Source organism: Hordeum vulgare, chromosome 5H, assembly GCF_904849725.1.
Source record: "Hordeum vulgare subsp. vulgare chromosome 5H, MorexV3_pseudomolecules_assembly, whole genome shotgun sequence".
In the NCBI taxonomy this organism is placed as follows: Eukaryota; Viridiplantae; Streptophyta; class Magnoliopsida; order Poales; family Poaceae; genus Hordeum; species Hordeum vulgare.
Window position 1 is genome coordinate 508,128,132 of NC_058522.1, and position 7,257 is coordinate 508,135,388.

The window sequence follows — 7,257 nt, forward strand, 5'->3', positions numbered from 1 at the left end:
CGTCACACGGAGTGACAAATCCCGATCTTGATTCGTACCAACCCAACAGACACTTTCAGAGATACCCGTAGTGCACATTTATAGTCACCCAGTTACGTTGTGACGTTTGATACACCCAAAGCACACCTACGGTATCCAGGAGTTGCACAATCTCACGGTCGAAGGAAAAGACACTTGACATTAGAAAAGATTTAGCATACGAACAATACAATCTAGTGCTATGCTTAGGATTGGGTCTTGTCCATCACATCATTCTTCCAATGATGTGATCCTGTCATCAGTGACATCTAATGCCCATGATCAGAAAACCATGATCATCTATTGACTAACGAGCTAGCTAACTAGAGGCTTGCTAGGGACACATTGTGATCTATTTATTCACACATGTATTACTGTTTCCTGTTAATACAATTATAGCATGAACAATAGACGATTATCATGAATAAGGAAATATGATAATAACCATTTTATTATTGCCTCTAGGGCATATTTCCAACAATCTTTTCTCTATCTTCTGCAGCCATTGGGCATTGAGTCTTACTCAACTTCATACCTTATAACAAAGGCAAGAACCCATTCTTGAATTGTTTTATTTTAAATTTCTTCAAAACTTTATCAAGGTATGTGCTGTGTGAAAGTACTATTAAGCGTCTTGATCTATCTCTATAGATCTTGATGCATAATATGTAAATAGCTTCTCATAGGTCCTTCATTGAAAAAAATATATTAAAATAATCCTTTACGCTTCCCAAAAATTCTATATTATTTCCAATCAACAATATACCATTCACATATAATATTAGAAACGCTATAGAGCTCCCACTCACTTTCTTGTAAATACAAGCTTCTCCGTAAACTTGTATATAAACCCAAACGTCTTCATCACCTCATCAAAGCGCTGATTCCAACTCCGAGATGCTCGCACCAATTCAGGTGAAGGACCCTGCCCTCCCACGATGACCTTCCAAAAAATGCTAGCGGGATTTTCACATGATAAGAGTTTAATTTGCATATTCCGCCGCCGAAAAGAAGAAGTATAGGTTGAAATAATCCAACCCGTAGACACACATATGAAGACGAACAAATACGAGATCCAAACAGATCCACCGAAGAGGAGCGTCGATCGAATTCCGTAAGATTCATCGAAAACACACATTTACACGCCCTTCAACGCTAAACACATCACCGGGGCGGGAGCTAGGCAGAAAAATCTTATTTCATGTTTCGGGAACCTCCACCATCTTCTTTTCGTGAACAAGACATAGACCATAAACACACGAGAATACCTAAAACGGAGTAAGATCCGTCCCGCCAGCAAGGACCACGATAGAACGCACCACCATCGGCCTAGCGCCACCGGAGATGAGGCAGACTGGTGGCTACACCGGCCTAGCATTTTTCTTCTTCAGGCGGAAGCTGATGCGTGCGTGAATATCTAAAAATAAGGAATACTCCCTCCGTCCACAAATAAGGGTACATATAGATTTGTACTTAGTCAATTTTTTTAAAATTTGACCAACTTTATAAAAAAATAGTAGTAATATATATGGCATGAAAATAATATATTTGAGAACTTTATGTAAAGATAAATCTATTGATACGGATTTGATGTCATAAATACTAGCACTTTTTTTAATAAAATTAATTAAAGTTGAACTAGTTTGACTGACGGAAAAGAAAAAAGTATAGTTATTGAAGGAGTAGATGACTGATGAGTCATAGACCAATGTGTAGTTGTTTGTTGCCTGCTGGTAAAATATAAAGCGATGGACGATTGAACGGCACGGAGTCAAGTCGAGCGACCATTCTTCAGCCAGGCTGTTGATCGATCTGACTTTGCAGCGTATATACAGCTCCCCTAGTCCTCCTAGTCCTCAAGTTAAACTTCATGCAATTTTCCTATCACTTTCCGCTGCACAATCTTCCTAGCTACTTACTTAGAGCATGTTTGAATACTCTCTAGTCATGTGATTAGTAGTAGTCAGACTAAAAGTTTTTAGTCAGACCCTGTTTGGAGGTGACTACTAATAATCAGCATTAAATGTCTCAGCATTAACAGCAGCTCTCATGTCCCTTTTTTTTCTCCTCACACAAGCAACACAAGCACAAGACTATCCCTCACGCCAAGCACAAGGAAAAAATGTCCATACATAAGAAATCAAAATTGTCCACACATAAGAAAACTAAAATTGTCCCATAACGTTACATGTTAGAAACGAAATAAATAACATCACAAATTTCTCAACGCCTGTTGAACAAACCATCAGCAATCGTATCTCTCAGTCGATTCATATCCACTGAATCTAGCTCCATTTCTTCACCCCTAGTGTTACGACGCCTCCTCCTTGTTTCCTCAAGGAGAGGTTGATAACTCTCATCATTGTCACACCTATCGAATTCCTTGTCCGTCAAATGGCTTTCACGAATAAAATAGTGCAAGGCCATGCATGCCACAATAATTTTTGTTTGCTTGCGTAGAGGATAACTTGGTACTTTGAAAAGAATCCTCCACTTATTTTTCAAGACTCCAAAACAACGCTCAATGACATTTCGTAGTCTAGAATGAGTATAATTGAAGTGCTCCTTTTTACCTCTCGGCATGGTGCCTTGATGGAACTCTTGAAAATGATACTTTTGGCCCCTATACGGTGCAAGATAACCCTGTTTGTTGGGGTAGCCCGAGTCAACAAGATAAAATTTCCCTGTTCATGGCAATGCATTTTAGCAAATGTCAATGTAAGGCATAAAACTATTGTACTGAGTATCATTCGTACCTGAAGGTGGATGTGGAAACTTGTGACCAAACCGGTTAAGAGCATCCTTGAATGGCCTCATATCATGGACCGATCCAGGCCACCCCGCAAGCACAAAAGTGAATCTCATATCGAAATCACACACAGCCATAACATTCTGACTACAGTAACCATGTCTGCTTAAATACTGGGGAACCTTGTTTGGTGGCACCACAACCGGCACATGAGTCTCATCTATTGCTCCAATGCAATCATTGAACCATGGGTACCACTGAGCACCTCTTAACCTTTCATGGACAACTCTAAATTCAGGATCTCGTGGCTTAATGATGTCAATGGAAAGCTTAACCATACATTCCAAAACTTTGTTAAACTTTCTACTGACTGTCTCCATGGACCTGATAAACCGATTCTCAGCATGTCTAACAGATTGGGGAGATCCAACTATATATAAAAAGAGAGCTAAACTCTCAACTGATGACATTTTCTTGGTTGACTTCAGTCCATAAGACAACACTAGCAGATTATGTAGTTTATCAAACACCGATGGGGTACATCCTAAACATTTTGTAGCAATCTGTTCTGTTTCCTAGAGTTCTCACTACCCATTCATATCCAGACTCTTTAGCTTTTAAAATTCTCCTTTCCCCTTTAACCATGAAACGATCCATGTAGTACATACCAAACATGTGGGCGACCATACCTAGTTTGTTGAGCCTCTGCCGCCTCAACTAGAGTAGTGCTAGCACTCTGTTGGTCCTTGTATATTCTTCTTCGTCATCACTAGAGTCATCATCTTCATCAGTCATGTCCTCATCACTAGACTCATCATCTTGGTCTGTACTGTCCTCATCACTAGATTCATCCTCATTCTGCAAGAAAAGCACAAACAAATAGAAATCATGAAGTCTACAGACATAATGAACATATCATCAACACATGCAAATACACAGATCGGTAGATAATAATTTGTCCAGAAACATAATGATTAAGGCCACATTAGTCCACAAATCATGTCATCCACGACTCAAGACACAAGAGGACACACATGACTCAAGACACAAGACTAGCTGACACGGATCATTCTGCCTTCATATCTCGCCATCTGCTGCATACATGTTCTTCGCCCTGCACCATCTCTTCAACCATATCAACCTAGCTTCAGGGGTCTTCATGTTCTGGAAGACAGTTCTGTTGTGTTTCTCCTTGAATAAATCACAAGCAACAAAGTATTCAACTGACTCTTCTGATGCTCCACACTCAATGGCAAGGTTCTGACAGTTTTTTACTGACTGAGCACGTTCCTCACTTCTCCTAACCTTTTCATTGCCTTGGTTCACAAGAGCCTGCAAAATAGAGTTTGTTTTCCCCCCGGCCACCGAGCCGCGGCCGAGCCCCCCGGCCACCGAGCCGCGGCCGAGACCCCCTGCCACCAAGCCGCGGCCGGCGGATCCCCGGAGACGAGGGGGCGTCATCCCCCACACGTCCTCGTCGATGTGGTGCACCGCAGCACCGGACGACGCCGTCTGCGAGAAGAAATCGAAGGGGAGTTCGCCGTCGCCATCCATGATTGACGGTGCGCCGTCCAACGGAAGACGCCGGATCTGCGGGGAGCGGGAGCGGCGCGGCGGAGTGCTGCGGCGGCGGTGGAAAGGGGAGCGGCGGACTGCGGGAGCGGCGCGGCGGAGTGCTGCGGCGGCGGTGGAAAGGGGAGCGGCGGACTGCGGGAGCGGCGCGGCGGAGTGCTGCGGCGGCGGTGGAAAGGGGAGCGGCGGACTGCGGGAGCGGCGCGGCGGAGTGCTGCGGCGGCGGTTGAAAGGGGAGCGGCGCTCGGCGGTGGAAAGGGGCGCTCGGCGGTGGATAGGGGAGCGGCGCTGGAAAGGAGTGCGTGCGAAGGGGATGGGGCGGATGCGTCGCCCGCAACAGGATGGGCCCGCCAATTAATTAGAGGAGAGATTTTAGTCACTTTTAGTTGGGGGTGGGGTGACTAGGGACTAAACTAGTTTTAGTCACCCATTAGTCAGGGGTGTTTGGAGGTTTACTGACTAAAAGTGACTACTACTAGTCTCTAGTCTCTAGTCTCTAGTGATCCAAACACCCTCTTACTTAAGTATTGCAGCTATTCAGACGTCAACACGGCTCTAAAGTCAAACACGACGCCCACTTGTTTATGCAAAAGGCTAGTCTTCGGCCCTGTTTCTTTAAAAAGTCCTAGGACTTTTTTTTAGTCCCAACTAAAAAGTCTCTAGTCCCTATCCGTTTCTTTCCGAGGACTAAAAATGGACTAGGGGTCATTAAATGACATGCAAAAAGACCATGTTATCCCTAATAATATACTAGAGGTTATTAAATGGCATGTTAATAGTAGGGACACTGTTGGAAAAGTGCCAAAAAAATCCCAAAAAGTTCTTTTCATAGGGGACTTCTTTCTTTAGTCCCACATACCCCCTTTTAGTCCCTAAAATTCCGTCTTGTTTCTTTCACATGGGACTAAAAGCGACTTTTTTTTAATCCCTACACCAAAAAGTCCGTGAAAAGAAACACCCCCTTCATCTACTGGAAGCCTGGCAATGCTATGGAAGTCTGAACCATGGCTGCCTCATTCACCTTGAGATCCCCCCATTTGTTACTGCTCTTCATTGTAACCTACCCCATCATGTTCGAACTCTGTCCTCTCATGGTTTCTTGGAACCTCCGTCCTGCCCTCAAGAACTACAGGGAGAAAGAGGCTGTGCACTACTGCCCAATCCCGCCGTTCTGCAACATCCCCTGGGAAGAAGCAGGCTGGGTCAACGAGATGTTGTGCTCTCAAGAATCCATGTCCCACAATCCGGACATGGACTGGATATCCAAGCCTTGGAACAGCACCTCCCCGGTAGGGGTTTGCGAGGCCGAACACAAGATGTACTACGCCTATTCGATGCGTTTGGATCTGTGCACGAGAAGAATCTGCGGGGCCGACGCCGATGTCTGCCACACCGCGACGAAGTGGCTGTATACCGAGTCGCTATCTTATCAGACCTACGGTGGGCTGTTTCTCATCTCCGGCGTGCTTCTCTCCGTGTTGTTCTTGTTCTCCTGCATAGCAGGCCTTGTGTCATGGTGGTGTTCCAGAAGGAGAGAAGAGCCGAGCAACGAAGGTCGCGGGGGAGGATCTACGCCAATACCGCAGTTCGAAGAGCCTGCAATGCCCCGGCGGTACCGCTACGCCGAGTTGGCCGCCGCGACGGGCAACTTCGCAGAGAACCAGAGGATCGGGCAGGGCGGGTTCGGCTCGGTATACCGTGGCTTCTTAAACAATGAAGGCGCGGGCCGTCACATCGCCGTCAAGGCGCTCAGGCCGGAGTCGTCGGCTCAGGGGAGGAAGGAGTTCGAGGCCGAGGTGAAGGCAACAACGCGGCTGAGCCATCGCAACATTGTGCAGCTGCTGGGCTGGTGCGAGTGCGACGACGGCGGCCTCCTGCTCGTGTATGAGCTCGTGCCGGGGGGTAACCTAGGCAAGCGTCTCCATAGCCCAGCCCCTAATGGCTCCTCACATGGGTTGAAAGGTACGTACACACCGCCTGACTGAATCAATCACTACCTGTCGCAAATTCGCAATATATATATATGTTCAGGTATTCACAAGAAATTTTGAAGGTTCGAGATCGCCCTGGGCCTGGGCTCGGCGTTGCGCTATCTCCACACAGAGGTGGAGCAGTACTGCGTGGTGCACGGCGACATCAAGTCTAGCAACGTCATGATCGACTCGTCCGGCGAGGCCAAGCTCGGCGACTTCGGGCTGGCCAGGCTCCTCCAACACGGAGCCGATCCGCGCACCACGGAGGTCGTCGCCGGGACCATCGGGTACATAGACCCGGAGTTCGTCAACAGCCGCAGGCCATGCGCCGAGTCCGACGTCTACAGCTTTCGGCGTCCTGCTCCTGGAGATCGCGAGCGGCAGGCGGCCGACCCCGCCTGCAGGGCAGTCGGGTGGAGCTTCGGCGGCGGCGACGCTCCTGGGACGTGTCCGCGATATGCATGACCAAAATGCTGTTCTCGACGCGGCAGACGTGAGGCTCGGCGGAGACTTCGACCAGCAGGAGATGGAGCGAGTGCGCGCACCCCGACAGTAGCCAGCGGCCGTCCATGGCGCAAGTTATGAGTTTCCTCCGGCCCCAGGACGCAGAGCTGCGCGTGCCTCCTACGCACCGTGTCTTGGAGCTGGAGACAAGCCACGGGTCTTCGACGCGTTCCTCTGTCGCTACTGCATACCACACTCCATCCGATACGGGTTACCTCTAATGAGCGAGCAGTGACACCTACGACCAAATTCTTCCAAGAGCAAGCATATATATGCATGAATGCTTGCTGTGATATGTTTATTTTCACGATCCTCGTTGGTTTTCTGAAAACGAAGACTGTTGTATGAGTTTGCTTTCTTTTACACGTTGATATCGGTTGTGTTGCATCAAAGCTATATAGAAGCACTTGATCCTTCATTTTAAGATAATAAAATGCATTT

At 47.2% G+C, this 7,257-nt stretch overlaps 1 pseudogene; it reads left to right on the plus strand.

Annotated features, from left to right (window-relative positions):
• The first annotated feature begins 5,343 nt into the window (after positions 1-5,343).
• On the plus strand, positions 5,344-7,037 carry LOC123397064 (annotated as a pseudogene).
• The last annotated feature ends 220 nt before the right edge of the window (positions 7,038-7,257 follow it).